This window comes from Dasypus novemcinctus, chromosome 17, assembly GCF_030445035.2.
Source record: "Dasypus novemcinctus isolate mDasNov1 chromosome 17, mDasNov1.1.hap2, whole genome shotgun sequence".
Classification (NCBI taxonomy): Eukaryota; Metazoa; Chordata; class Mammalia; order Cingulata; family Dasypodidae; genus Dasypus; species Dasypus novemcinctus.
The window spans coordinates 4,778,462-4,794,405 of NC_080689.1; the positions used below are offsets into that span (position 1 = coordinate 4,778,462).

Here is a 15,944-nt window from a genome sequence, read left to right on the forward strand (position 1 = left end):
CTGACTGAAGCCACCAGGAGGGAGAAGCATAGCCTGGTTTTAAAAGCGGGTCGTTTCCGTGCTGAGCCCCCTGCTTTTTCCACTCCATCGCCCTGCCTGGCCCCTTTCTCCTAAGCCCTATGACCTAACCTGTCAATGTGCCGTTAGGTTTGGGGTTAACTCCAGACCCAAATGGGTAATCGTCCGTAGAAAGCCCAAGCTGCCACGATTCTGGTGGTGGCCAAGGCTGCCTTCCGGTAGTAATAACTGCCATTGGGTACGTTCCCCTGGGGCTCCTCGCCATATCCCAGCCTCCTGCCAAACGCCTTCACTGTGTGGCCTCCGGTGTTTCATAGGTGGGAACTAGAGCTCAGAGAGGTTGCAGAGCTTACCGGGTCGCACAGTTTAACCACTGCAGCAGGGGTTCTTAACCTTTTTTGTTCTACGGACCCCTTTGCCAGCCAGGTGAAAACTACAGACCCCTTCCTAAGTCCACACTATACTGTGTATTATTTAATAAATAACATCCCCCCTGCACCAACACGTCCCCACAAGAACAATGCTTTTCTGAATCTCAGTTCAAGCTCTTTGACCCCTTGGTAAGAACCTTGCTCTACAGTGACCTTAACGAGCAGCCTTGCCAGGTAATATTTACAGAGAAAGGGTGGGGGGGAGAGTAAAGGTCAAGGGAGACATCCTTGTTCCTGCCAAACTCCTAATATAATAACTTCTTTTTAGAAACGAGTCTTTCAAAGGTCAAAACTGTTTTGAGACAGACATCGGTCAGAACGGTTTCCCCTCCCCCCCCAGCAAAGCCCCTTTATGTTGCCTCAAGACGACAGTGATTAATAATCTGGCGGCGGACTTGGCCCAGTGGTTAGGGCGTCCGTCTACCACATGGGAGGTCCACGGTTCAAACCCCGGGCCTCCTTGACCCGTGTGGAGCTGGCCCATGCGCAGTGCTGATGCGCGCAAGGAGTGCCCTGCCACACAGGGGTATCCCCCGCGTAGGGGAGCCCCACGCGCAAGGAGTGCACCCCGTAAGAAGAGCCGCCCAGCGCGAAAGAAAGTGCAGCCTGCCCAGGAATGGCACCACCCACACAAAGAACTGACACAACAAGATGACGCAACAAAAAGAAACACAGATTCCCATGCTGCTGACAACAACAGAAGCAGACAAAGAAGACACAGCAAATAGACACAGAGGGGGAGGGAAGTGGAGAGAAATAAATAAATAAATCTTTAAAATAATAATCAATCAGCTATGACACGCAGTTCTCTCAGCGCTCCCTGAGCTTTCACTCCCTGTCTGTCAAACTGTTTTAACAGTCCAAGAAGCTCCTTGCTGGACTGCCAATACATGGCACCCCTTCTCCTGTGGTCCCCCACCAATTGAGGGGGAGCAGACAGAGATCTGTCCACCATCCAGCACGGTGGACAGTCATGACATCCTGGGACAGCTTTTCCCCCCACGAGGAAGGCCTGTGAGCCAGGTTTCCTGTATTCTATGGCAAAGGCATCGCCAGGCAGCAAGCTGGCAGCAGATGTAAGCAAAGAAGACGGCCCAGTCCAGCATATGAACTTTGAGGTACCTTGACTGGAATCTCTAGGTAAGGAATAATGCTAGGCTTTGCTCCACGGCACTCTTAGGGACAGAGGCGCAAACTCCCTTTTCCACAGATGAAGAAAGCATGTCCTCTTAGTAAATGGTGGAGAAAACTGCCAAGCCGTTTTCACAGGATTGGCTCAAAGACCAAAGAGCCTAGGTAGCTATTATCTCCATTTTGCAGAGGAGCTGAGAGACTATTTGGCAAATACATACAGAAACAGGTAGCTAAAAGATAATCAAATCAGAATTCAACCCCGGGTCTGTTTCTGGAGCCCCTTTTTTACCAGATTTTATTTAGGTTCTTGGCTATGCCGCAGAAATGCATTTCAAGAGCACACCCGGTGAGTTAGGCCAGTAATTTATTCAGGTAGGGAGGGAAGAGAAATGGGAGGAAATAACAGAGCAGGGGGCCCAGGTAGAGAGGAAGGGGCTGAAAAGTGATAAAGAGGGCTGCCATTTCCCATAATAGGTTATAAATGCCCAGGTTTTACTTAGGTGGTGATCCAAGCGGGGGAGGAGGCAGGTGGAGTTTCAGTCTAGAGTCAAGAGAGTGAACGAGAGAGAACTCAGGCCCTGCATCACCTTTTGAACTGTTAATTATCCCACCCCTTTGCTAATGACAGGGGAGGAGTTCTAGCTGTTCACCGTTTTGATTGCTTATCTCACCCATCAATCTCCCAGGAGGGCCCAAATATAAAGTCCTCTGGGTCTATCCCGGGCTTTTCCTGGCTTCTAGAGGAAGTCTTCTTCTGAGAGGCAGAATCTTGGGGAAGGTCTTCCAGCAGCCGTCTTGGGGTTATTGATCTCCACGTGGACCTCTTGCCAGGGTCCAGATCCATCTACTGATTCCCTATCTTACTAGACTGCTCTATTCCCCCCTCAGAGAGTTTACACTTTTAATCTTAAAGGGGTGCTGAAGGGCTATGGTCATTCTTCTGTAGCTACTTCCTGCTGGTTAGGGGCAGTAGGTCCTACCTGACAAGGTGTAAAACCTTCCTGCTATTCTATCTCAGAGGAAGATGGATCTGGCATACTGGGCGAAGCTGGATGAAGTTCCCGTGTGGCTAATAAGACATTGATTCTGGAAGAAATAAACTTAATTCGAATTTTGAGAATATATGGTTTTACTAAGAGGACACAGGATCTCAGAAGTAGAAATGGCCAGGTGCCTGCAAAGGCTGCATTTTCGCAAAGTTGATGAGAAAGGGTATTTTTCCTTCAGTTATTTTATGCTCTTGGTTAACGCTAGAGAGAAATTGCAGTAGACAATGGGGTTAGGTATAAATTGTCAGTTTCAGCTCTTATGGTAGGGGAGAAGAATGGGAAAAGGCATTGCCCTTTTAGTTAAGTGAAAGGAGATGAAAAGAGGTAAGGGTTCTCAAAGGGGTGTTTGGTTTGCTCTCCCCCTAGCAATAGGCATTTGGGCTAGAGTTAGAGGGACCAGCTGATTTTGACATAGACACTACTTAGCTTTGTCTCTTGAAGAGGTATTTCAGGCCATCCAATGACTGGCACTCATGTGTTCCATCACGTGCTTCTGATGAGGTGGCACTTTCTTGGGCAGCTGGCTTCATTCAGGATTAGTGCTCCAAGCTGGACATTCCTTTAATAGCTGTGGGAGTGATTAGAACTACAGAGTAAAGTTCCTTACATTTGGGCCCTAATTGAGCAACTCCTGGTAATTTCTTTGCTGTCTCCACTAAGCTTTGTCTTTTGAAAACCTGCTTGGCTAAGCTGGTTAGGGCATTCCTCCCCAGATAAGGGGCTTGCTGAAGTCCATGAAGTACTTTCCACTGCATTGCTTCTGGCAGGTAGACTTGAGTATCCCTAACTAGCCGCCAGTCGGTCTCCAGGGTGAACCCCAAGCTAGCTGGCCTGGTTTGTTCATCCTGGTATACTGTGGAACTTCAAGTACTGGTGCAGGTGCTGGAATAAGGGGTAGGAGGGAAACCTGGGTTTGTGCTGCCACTTTAGCAGCTGTGTCAGCTTGAGTAATTCTCTTTCCTATAGCAGTGTCTGTTTTCTGATGCCATGGATAATACATAACTGCTATTTCTTTAAGTAACAGTATGGCTTCGGCTAAGTCTAAGATTTCTTGCCTGTGCTTAATAGGGAACACACTGTTAGTAAACAAGCCTCGTTTGCTATATAGCAGAGTGAGCATGAAGGATAAGGAAAGTGTACTTAGAGTCTGTGTAAATATTAGCCTGTTTCCCAGCTGCTAACTTTAAACTTCAGGTAAGAGCTATCAGCTCTGTCTTCTGGGCTGAAGTTCCAGGGGAAGAGCTTTGGCCTCTACGGTTTCTAATTGAGAAATGACTGCATAGCCTGCCTTTTAAAATCCTGTTTTAATAAAACTGCTTCCATCTGTGAGCCGTTCAATGTTTGGGTTCACAGGAGATTCAGCTCTTAAATCTGGCCTGCTTGAGTACTTTTGATTAAGAGTTTCAAGGCAGGAGTGGAGAAGGAGCCCCTCAGAATCTGACTTTGGGCCTTCTACCAATAGTAGGTGGCTGGGTTGAGAGACTGACACACGCTTATCTGCACCTCAGGGGTCTCTAGCAATTGAGCCTGGTGTTAATTAACCGACTACCTGTGAGCCGCTGGGCTCCCCCCCCCCCCCCCCCCCCCCCCCCCCCCCCCCCCCCCCGCCTCAAACACATCCTTTACCCGGTGTGGGGTAAAGACTGTGAGAGGTTGCCCCAAGTTAATTTGGTGGCTCTCTCAATTAAAAGGGCTATTGGTCTCACTGCTCTCAGGCAAGGTGGCCATTCCTTTATCTTACAGACATGTTCATTAAAGACTCAGAAAATGAAGCATATCAGGACTGTTAACACGTTCAATGTCCTTCTGCATATAATCTAATAGAAATATCACCATAATCATCAGACATATATCTAGAATAGAACACAGGTACAGTACTTAATACCAATTAATGTACTACTCAACGCATAAGTTTCCCTTAGAGCTGTAAGAGATTCAAGTTTCAGGTTTGCAATACCTTACATGTTATCTCTCCATGGAAGCAGGCCATAATGTCAATTGTGGTTTAAGTTCTACTCACAGTACTCTGTGATCATTGCTCCCCTTGGTATGTCCTTCACACAGTGAGCAAGCTGCAGCACTGTTGACTCTAGAGAGAAGCTAAGAAAGTAGTTTCCAGTGTTCTACCAGCCTGGTGCATAGCACCCTTTGGCCCTGTGAAACAGTGCCAGTCTGGAGGTGATATCCTTTGTACATTTGGCTGTACCAAGCCATCATTGGCTGCTACAGGAGGTTGAAACTGCAATGTAGTTTCCATTGACTTTAGGAGCACAACCAGAGATGCAGTAGATACCTTTATTGTTTTCGGGGGCAGTGACCAACCTAGCCAATAACTCATATGGAGAGGCAACCTGCAGTGTATTGAAGGCCTGGTTTGACTGCACAAGAGAGTTTAGCAATGCTGAAGTCTATCTCTTGATTTTTTTTTTTTTTTTTTGCTTTTATTTCATGTATGTTTGTTTTTTTATCTCTTGATTTTTTTTAAAGGATGTCCCAGTAAAACTTTATTCCCCAAAACAGGCAGTTGGCCAGAGTAGGCCTGTGGGTAGCTGGTCAACCTCCTCTGTCTCCTGACAAGTGAACACAGAATCCAGCACAGAGAAGGCACTCTGAGTTAGAAAAATATCTGCAGAATGAGCAAACAAGTAAGTCAACAAATGAAATGAATCATTGAGTTTGATGAGTACACTTGTGGGCTATAAGAGTGGTCAGCATAGGTTCACTTTTCCGCTTTCATTTCCATTGCTCTGACAATGGTCTCACAAGGGTATCTGGCCTCTCTTGATTTTTATACACCTTTTAACACTTCTCATGCAATGCTTTATGTATCAAGTGAACATTTTAGTACTTTGCTTTTTACTTTTAAATTTTACCATGAAGATGTTAATTAGCAGGTGTTTTACTTTAGCAGTAAAGGAGAAACTACTTATTCCATTTTTTAAAATGAATACTGAAGATTTCCAATAGGATCAAGGTAACTTTTCATTACCACCACTTGAATATACACATTGAGGTGGCTTCTAGACAGGTTTCACTGCTATGAAGTTACTTTTTGCCATTAATATCAATTTACATCTCTAGTTAATAATGGCTTCTTAGAACTAGCCATTTAAATGCTTCACTTTAGAAGATGCTTTTACAAACTCTTTATAATTGACCACAACCACATAGACTGGTTAATTTACCTTAGATTACAATTAGCAACCAATGGAATTTACTTTATCCATTTAAGAGAGGACAGAGCTACACTTTTTTCTTTAGCTTAATTTCATTAAACATGAATTTACAAGGACAAACTGATTTTTAATTCCTTCTGCTTAGAAGAGTTTTAATCTGTTACACCTAGCTCTTCCTTCAGGGTTCTTACCAAGAGAAGGCCTGGGGACTGGTCAGTTAAAGAGTTCAGGAAATATTTTCCCTTTTTCAATAGCAGTTATATTTAGATTTCTATATGACCTTTTTGTCCTTCTCAGCCTAATTTGGGCTCTAGGAATATTCATCAGATATATAACTGTATATTTAATTTTTTAACAATTTGAATAGAGCTCATTTCAGAGTTATTTGTTAATTTGATATTATCATCCCAATGTATGAAGATATACACTGAGCAAATAGGTAGACATGAATAGTTTGACATGGAAACACTACTCAGCTACTTAAAATGTTCATTCTTTTACAAAACAAGTTCAACTGTAAAACAACATTTGAAAGATCTCCTTGAGGTTTTTTCTCTAATTTGCATTACGACCATGCTGTTTTGCACAAGAATTTTGTTTTTTAATTAATGGCTTTTAACCAAAATGTCCCCAATGCTTTAATACAATTTTTCTTAGCTTCAGAACTTTATATTTTACTTTGACTTTAGCAGACTTTGGATAAGGAACACTAATTCTACGTATAATCACTGAGACTATCGAAGCCTCAGGGAAACTGGTTTCTGTCATGAATTGCCACTTTTAGGAACCACGCACTTCCCAGCCCTTGGAGATAACAGGACTCCAGCGGGCGCTGGACTGGAAGAGTGGACCTTCAACTCTGAGGGTCAAGAATTCCACCAGACAGCAATTTAGTCCACACTTGGAGCTATGAGAGAAAGCAGGATCACTCATACCAGTAGGATGGGAGACAGGGATGTCTCAAGTTTGCTTTCCCCTGAGCCACAGGGGCAGAAGCTGTTATGAAATAACCATAAGCAAAGGCAAGGGGTGAGGCTAGGCTTGAAGTGACTATAAACAAAGGTAAGGTCAATTTAGAATTTTATACTTACAATAGTAGCTTTAGGCTAAATCTACCCAAATACAATTTCAGATATTATTCTTCTGCTGTTTTATAATATAAAGGAATCTATAAATGATCTTAGCTCGTAGTTACAGTTTCTAGGAATTTTTTACTTTTAAAGTGAACTGGGTATCTTTATTAACTAAGCCACAAGAATTTTATTAGTAACAACTTTTCAAAGTTTCTCTGCTTTTCTAGCAGTTGAATTAATTCCACTTGTGATATATGCATTAAATTCACTAGCAAGACAGTATTTAAAGATTCATTTTTATATTACCTTTCACTGTTATCCAATTCATAACAGGTGAACCCCAAATCTGATTTCCTAGGCACAAGCAAACTGACCAAGTTAAACAGATTTCAAAGTTGAACACAGAGTTAAGCACAGGTTAAAACAGAAGAATTTTATACTTTCAGCATTTCTAGGAACTCTTTGACCTTAATTGATGGCACATGAGGTTTTTTATCTTGATTATTATTCACACCTTTTTATAGGCACAAGTGAGTTTAAACTGAGAAGTTTGAGGTTTATTTTCTCTTTTTTTTTTTTAAGGAGACACAACATGAGGTTTCTGGGCCTCACATTTATCTGTTCTCTTTTCTTACACTGGTTTAACTGGAATTCAGGGTCCTATACAGAGGCGTCTCTCAGCTATACTGTGGTTATGTAGACCAGCTGTAGGCAGAATTTCCTGATTTGAGAAGAGACTCCTATGGGGAGTTTACTGGCATGCTAGAGGCTGTGCCTATTATTCTAGGAAGAATGAAGCACCTTTTTAGTTGACTGATCTGGCATCCCAGAGTCCTAGTCTGACTAAAGTTCGCCACTCCACATAATTTGAATCTGATGCTCTGTCCCAGCATCCTGAGAATTTCAATATTCAGAGCCTGTCTGGCCCACAGGCATCTCTGGGTGGGAGACCTAGGTCCAGGGGGATATCTGATGCTTCCTCCAGTGATCAGATTGATCCTCCCAAGCTGAATTGGTGGGAGACTGAGCAATGATCTCTAATCAAATTGCCTGAGATGTCTGCCTCTCGGGGGATATTTGGCTGCTCTCTGAATGGATGGGACCAAGGAATGGGAACCATTCAGTTTACTGCTCTGGTTCTCAGCACCCCTGACCATTACACGGTCCGAGACTGACTGCACTGTTACTCAAACAACAGTTTCTGAGTTAAATCTCAGGAAATGTTTGCCTGCTCTCTGATTCCTGCCACCCCAGGGAATCACAGAGCCCCTGCTGCTGGACATTCCCAGGCCCATTCTGGACTTGGGAGGCAGGCTGAATAGATTTCAACCTAAAGCTGCCAAGCTGAATAGTGCTTCTTCCTAATATTGCTCCTTCTGAGAAGGGCCAAAAATGTCATCCTATTCTTACAGAGGTTCTCAAAGCCATCCTAGTTTTATGATTTACTATTTGATAGTTTCCCAGTTAACCCAGCCATCAAAAGGCCATTCCGTGATCAGAAGTTAATTGCTCTAGGTAACAGGCTTTGGAGTCCTGAGGTAATAGTTTCTTTGCTAGACAAAGACACTTTCCATTTTCACAGTTTTTAAAACATTCCAAAGCATTCTAACACAACCCTGTAAAGAGAAATTCAGTAGCAAGAAGTAGAAAGGTAAAGCATGGGTGAAGGTTAGTTATGAAAGGGTATCCTGGCCTGTCACACCCCTGGGGAAGGGAACTCCCCTGGGATCCCTTTTGGCTCTGCCTGCCTGGAGGGCCTGCAAAGTTGTGGACCCAGTGGGAGGGGTAAGCCCCGGGGACTTTGTCATTGCCATGTTGCCTCTGAGAGGAGAGGGCTGGAGAAGGCAATAGCAGGTAGGACCAAGGGCAAAGACTCTGGCTGCTAAAAGGCCTTGAAAAAGAAGCTTCCCAGGGTCCAGTGCTCTGCCAGGGAACTTCTGTCTTGGCAGAATGTGATTTAAGCCATTGCCCTACGACCCAGCCATCCTGGCTGGAGTCAGATCTCCTAAGACTGGTCACATGGTGCAGACGTAGAAAATTCCTGAGCCCCGGCCCCTTCTCTCCTGGCAGAACCTTGGGGAGGGTCTTCCAGCAGCCATCTTGGGGTTATGAATGTCCACGTGGACCTTTTGCCAGACTCCAGATCCATCTACTGATTCCCTATCTCCCTAGCCTGCTTCACCTTCTTCGCCCCACCTCCCTGCTGGCATCCTTAGCAGTCAACAAAAATTTTCTTGTGCGGATGAATATTTCAAAGATATGTTTCTCTCCAGTCACTTTTTGACCCCTCTGCTCTTGGTGAGGAAGGAAATGAAAAGCCTTTACAGTCATTCTACAAGCAGAGGCATTGGTCAGAGGAGAAGAAAAGTGGAGAAGGACAAACTTCAGTTCCAGATAGCTGTCTTCTTCAGGAAGACAGCCAGAACTCTCCTTGGACACTGGCTGGAGGTGAAGCTTATGGCAGAAGAGAAAACCAATCGGAAAAGAAAAAAACAAACCTTTCCTCTTTTTTAAATTTATTTATCTCCCCTTCCCCCCACCCGGTTGTCTGCTCTCTGTGTCCATTCGCTGTGTGTTCTTCTGTGTCCACCTGTGTCAGTGGCACCCGGAATCTGTGTTTCTTTTTGTTGCATCATCTTGCTGCGTCACCTCTCCATGTGTGCAGCACCACTCCTGGGCAGGCTGCACTTTTTTTGCGCTGGGTGGCTCTCCTTATGGGGTTCATTCCTTGCGTGTGGGGTTCCCCTACGCAAGGGACACCTCTGCGTGGCAGGGCAATCCTTGCATGTATCAGTGCTGCGCGTGGACCAGCTCATCACATGGGTCAGGAGGCCCGGGGTGTGAACCCTGGACCTCCCATGTGGTAGGCGGAAGCCTATCCATTGGGCCAAATCCACTTCCCTCAAACCTTTCGTCTTGAGTCCTCTGTGACTGCTTGCTGCTTCAGCTAGCAGCAGAAGGGCAGCTTTTAGAAGAAATCTGGTGTACAGCTACACTCGTCACAAACCATTCACATTCTGGCCCAAGAAGTTCTGCGCTGCAGTTGTCCTAAGAAACTGGGCCACCGAGGTTTGGGGGAGAATCCGTTGGCGATTCATCCTAACTTTGCCAAGTGCATGGTCCCGGATTTTCCAGCTACATCTCTGGTAACTTTTCCAAGTCACCATCAAGGCAGTACCCCACCAAGTGGCGTGCTGCTGCTTTTCCTCTTTTCTGTGTGAGTCTCCTTTCCCTCCTCTCCACAACTTCTCTACTGAGGCAGTTTCTCTTTTTACCTTCTTCCTGAGGGCAGAGGAGGCTTCCAGGAGGCAGCAGGTGGGCCAAAGGCAGAGTGTGCACAGGAAGCTAATCTTTGCCTTTTATCTCTGATGGTGAGTGATGGTGGGTGGGGCCATGCCTAGGGTAATTAGCTTTTAAGAAATCAAGCACAAAATCTCTAGTTCCTTTCTACTCCTTCCCCCTCCTCCATGCATATACATTGAGATTTGCATCATTTCTGAGTGTCTGCCAATGTGATTCTGGTCCTGTGGCTCCTGACTCAAGTGGGATCTTTCTTTAATCCAAAGGCTTCAAGAGGAATCACAACTGGAGGTTCTCCCTAATTTTGTTATATATATAATAGAAGATGTGAACTTACAAAACAATCATTCACAACGTCCAGAATCCCCATACAACACCCCTCCACCGGCGCTTTACATTGTGGAACATTTGTTACAGGTTATGAGAGAATGTCATCAGGCTCTTACCACTAACTATGGTCTATAGCGTACATTTGGTATATTTTTTCCATACCCCCTGTGGCAGTTTGATATTATTTATGAATTCCGAAAAGAGATACAGATTATGTTTGTAAACTGGTCTGTTCCTCTGGGTATGATACCCTTTGATTGATTTAAATTCAAAGATTTTAAGTTTACATAAATCAGTTCAGGGCCTTGGATTCAACCATGTTAGTAGGGCATGGCTCAGGGTTGAGTTCCCACCCCCTTGGGCTATATAAAGGGACACTCAGTCAAGAAGACACACAGGAGAAGACACAGAAGAAAAAGAGAGAGAGAGAGCCTTGTCAGTTTTGACCCTGGATTCCCGGGTAGAGATGAACCATTTGCCTGATAGTTTACAGCTGACCTTGTGAAAAGACCAGAGAAGCTGAGAAGTCTTGAGATGAGCCCTGTGCAGCCTACAGCTGAGATAGGAAGAAGCTGGGCCACCGAGCCTTAAGAGGGAGAAGGAAGGAGGGACAAGGCAGACGTCGCCCGCCATCTTGCATCAATCCGTGGCCAATGACTTTGGGTGAGAAAGTACCTCTTACGGTACCTTGAGGTGGACTCTTTAGGGCCTTGTAACTGTAAGCTTCTACCCCAAATAAACACCCTTCATAAAAGCCAACAGAGTTCTGGTCCTCTGCATCCTTTTGGCTGGCTAATACACCCCCTCTATTATTAACATTGTACCATCTTTGACATTGATGCAAGAATATTACAACACAATATTGCTGTTAACTATAGTCCATAGTTACATTAATTATATCCTATGCATCTCTTTATTCTTATCACCTTCTAATAGTGATGTTCATTTGTTCTAGTAGAAGAACATTCTTGTATTTGTACTATTAACTGAGTCCTCATCTACTTCTGGGTTCACTGTTATTCAGTCCCTAGATATTTCTCTAGCTTTCTTTCAGTTGACATTTACACCCTAGACTACCTCTTTCAGCCACAATCCCATTTATAAATCTGCTGTATTAGGTCTACTCAGTATTCTGTTACCATCAACTCTACCCATTTCCACACTTTCACAGCCAAGGTCATTGAAAATTCTATATACATTAAGCATCAGCACCCCTTCTCAGTCCTATCCTATCTCCCAGGAACCTACACTCTAGCCTTTAATTGTGTGTTTATTCTTCATATCTATTTCATATTAGTGAGATTATACAGTATTTTTCCTTTTGCATCTGGCCCATTTCACTCAGCATAATGTCTTCGAGGTTCACCTGGGCTGTCGCATGTATCAGGGCGTCATCCTTTTTGCAGCTTAATAATATTCCATTGTATGCATATGCCGTATTTTATTTATCCATTCATCAGTTGATGGACACTTGGGTTGCTTCCATCTTTGGCACCTGTGAATAACACTGCTGTGAATACTGGTGTGCGAATTTGTCCTAACTTTTTAAAGTGCTGTGCCTAGGGGTGGTGGGAGGTTCTCATTTTAATCTGTACAGCGCACACCATCACTTCCATCTGTAGGGGCCCTACGACTGGGATGGGATGGGCAGCAAGAGCCTGTTAATGGTTTGCTAGCAGCAGAGTGTTTCAGACACAACAAACAGATTGTTGTGTAATCAAACAGGAACCTTAGGCCCAAGAAATTAATGAGAGAGAACAAATAGAACCAACCACCATTGTCCCAAAACCAGTTACTATTCAACTCTACATGGACATTGAGGTCCATCCAGATGATCAGCAGAGAGCTAAAGTATCTCTATTTTTTATTCCTATTCTTCCTCCCACATCGTCATCCATGATTACCCAGGAGAATCCTTGGGAGACGCCTTTCTCAGTCATTCATACTCACACTGTGGGGTGGATGTACCCACCAGGTTACTCAGGCGAAAGCTGGGCTGTGTGGCCACCTCATTATGGAATGAGAAGACTCAAGGGTTATCAGTGGTGTGTATATGTGTACGAGGACACTGGCAAACATTTTCAGGAAGCACCCCCTCCCCAACAACAACAAAAAAGAGAATCCACCTCTCTTACCAGGACGTCTTTCTTCCATGCTGGCAATGTCTCGTGGCAGCTGAAGGGCTCCCAAGTTTGCTTAAGAGGCCTGGGCACCCGCCCTTTCCCTGTAAGTGACCTGGCCACACCGTTGAGGCCAACTGGCTTGTTTTCTTCTATTTTATGTATCAGCAGAAGGCACAGTGGGCGAGAACTGCGTGACAATAACTTCCAGGCTTCAGGTTTTCTTTCCTCTCCTTTTTCTTCCTACGTGAATTTGGTACTTGCCAACAGTGCTGGATCCACAGCCCTGCATCTGAGATCCATGCACAAAGCCAGTGCCTGCAGTTCATCTGTGCTGCTCTATCAGTGCATTTCAAGTCGGCTAAAGCCCTGTCCTCAAACGATACCCCCAAGGCCAGGCCTGTCAAACCTTAGGGTGTTTGGAGTTCTGGGCATCTGACGACACAGTCTCTGCTGCTGTCATTTCATGGCCCAGGTATTTCTTTAACCTCTTTTATGGCAACTGAATACATTAGTCAGGGTCCAGTCAGAAAAGGGAAGAGAGAGAGAGGGAGAGAGAAAAAATAAGGGAAAGGGGAGGGGGGGGAGGGGAAGGGAGAGGATGGGAGAAAGAGAGGGAGTGAGGGAGGAAGGAGGGAGGAAACTATTCTAGGCATTTTGGACACAGAACATCATGGAAGGGGTTTGTTGCGAGGGTGCTGGCAAGGCTGAATGAAAAAAAAAAATGAAGCAAGGGGCTGAGGAGCAAAGCAGCAGCAGGAGGGCTCCCTGAGGATCAGAAGCGGCTGGGCCTCAGGTCTGCGGGCTCTGAACTTGCATCTGCAGATGCGCCTTTGCAGAACCCTGAAAAGGTGCCGCCTCCTCCAGGGCTGTGGGGGGCAGGAAACCCCCACCCCCACTCTTGCACCTGCTGCCAGCAGCCCCCAGCCGCCGCCACACTGTTGGGGGCAGAAGCAGGAAGCTGTGCCCTCCCTCTGTCCTCTGCTCTTCAGCTGTCCCCTCCCTCTGGCAGCACCTCCCAGAGCGGGCGCCTGGGAAATGGGGTGAGCCCCTCCCGGCCCCCAGCCTCGCAGAACGGTACCTGGAAAGGCAGAAGGTAAATAACCCCCTAGTGTTGGGATGAAAAAAAACAAACAAACCACACGAGGCATTATTTAAAACGAAGAGGGTCAACCACCACACCAGGGAGCCAAGAGCGCCTACAGCTGCAAGCAGGAGGATTGCATCCATCAGCCATGTGGAATCTAAGCCCCCTCTTGATGTAGAGGGGGACTGGACATAGCCATCCCAGGTTCACAAGATGGAGGAATAGAGTATGAATTAGAGTGACTTACTGGAGTTCTGCTGGGGAACTATTGTGATTAGTAAGGGAAGAAATGCAGTAGTGATGTGGAGAGGGTAGCCACGGTGGCTGCTGATGGTCAGGAGAGGCAAGAAGAGATACAGTGTGGGGGCATTTTCAGGATCTGGAGTTGTCCTGGGTGGTGCTGCAGGGACAGATGCTGGACATCATATGTCCTGCCAGGGCCCACTGGGTGGCCTGGGGGAGAGTGTGGATACAATGTGGACCACTGTCCAGGTGCTGCAGCGGTGCTCCAGAATGTATTCGCCGGGTGAAGAGGATGTGCCGCAATGATGGAAGACTTGTTGATGTGGAAGGGGTGGAGTGGGTGGGGTGAGGGGTATATGGGGACCTCATATTTTTTTAATGTAACATTTAAAAGAAAAAAAAAAAAAACTAAACCAGGAAGCCGCCCTGTCAGCTGTCTTCATTCAAGTGAGACTTAGGCAGAAAATGCTCCCACGTTCACTTGCTCCCCCGTGTCTCAGCAGCCGTCAGGGCTCTGGCAGCAGGAGAGAGGCTCTTCCACCAGCGACGCTGCTTGAGCCCTTATTTGGAAGGCACAGAATTGACAAGGGTGGTCTCAGGCTTCCAGGAGGAGCACCCATGACCCCCGGTGCACGTCTGTTCCCCCCTGGAGCTGCATTTCCAGCCTCTGACCCACAGCATCTACCATCCAGGCAGGGGCACGGGCGGGTCCTTCTGGCACGCTTGCCCCCTTCCCCACTCTCCGCCCGCTTTGGTTAGCCAGCATCCTCTGCGACTCGGCCGACGCCACTTACCCAGGAAGGCTTCTCTTACCGGCAAGCCCCGGCGAGGGACCCACCGCTCTGTTCCCACCCCTGCAGGTACCTCTCCGACACCGGAGCATCATGCCAGGTTTCCCAGCCGCTGTGCACAGAGGCTGGAGGGAGGGCAAGTGTGGATGGCGTGCAGCCTTGGGGAGACGGCCTGGGGCCTGGGCAGTGGAACCCTCCAGCAACACGCAGCCTGGAAGCCAGCGTGAAGATGGTCGTGTTCTTGGTGCTTTAGGATGTGAAAAGGGCCCCGCACGATCGCCTTCCTCGCTCACCTGTTACGCTGCTGGAAGCCGGAGTCTCTGTCGTCCTTGTATCCCAGACACTCGGGAGCCCTTCTGCAAATGACGTTCAGTGACAGAATTGAGAGCCTTGAAGAACAAGGGTGGGCTTTGGACGGGTGTGGGGAAGAAGTAGTGAATGTCCAGGAGAAGGAGCACATGCAGGGGCCCTAGGTGGCCAGAACGGCCTCCCGGGTGGAGGCAGGGAGCAGACACAACTTGGAAACGTGGAAACATGGCAGGGGAGCTCGGGCCTGGATCTGACAAGAGGAGAGCACGGGAGATTTCTAATTAGAGAAGCAACATCACAACAAAAATTGGGTATGGGAGGCCTGACGTCATTAACATTGGGGCGGGGGGGGGGGGATATTGTTATCTGAATTAGAAAAATGGGTCGTCTGATCATCAGTCATCCAACAAGTATTTCCTGAGCTGCCACTCTGTGCCCTGTCTATATACCTCTACTAGAGATACTTAGCAAATATTTACTTGTTGCTTCTGACTTTAAACTTCACGTTTGGGAAACGGACTTTGGCCCAGTGGTTGGGGCGTCCGTCTACCATATGGGAGGTCCGCGGTTCAAACCCTGGGCCTCCTTGACCCGTGTGGAGCTGGCCATGCGCAGTGCTGATGCGCGCAAGGAGTGCCGCGCCACGCAGGGGTGTCCCCCGCGTGGGGGAGCCCCACGCGCAAGGAGTGCGCCCGTGAGGAAAGCCGCCCAGCGTGAAAAGAAAGAGCAGCCTGCCCAGGAATGGCGCCGCCCACACTTCCCTTGCTGCTGACGACAACAGAAGCGGACAAAGAAACAAGACGCAGCAAATAGACAACAAGAACAGACAACCAGGGGATGGGGGGAAATTAAATAAATAAATAAATATTTAAAAAAAAAATAC

The 15,944-nt window shown here is 46.7% G+C and overlaps 1 long non-coding RNA gene across 1 annotated transcript; it reads right to left on the bottom strand.

Moving 5' to 3' along the window:
* Window positions 1-11,763: 11,763 nt before the first annotated feature.
* Window positions 11,764-12,748, bottom strand: LOC139436738 (uncharacterized). Its single transcript, XR_011646066.1, has 2 exons — window positions 12,647-12,748; window positions 11,764-12,006 (listed from the first exon to the last, which is right to left on the bottom strand). It is a non-coding gene; the product is annotated as an uncharacterized lncRNA (long non-coding RNA).
* Window positions 12,749-15,944: the final 3,196 nt, after the last annotated feature.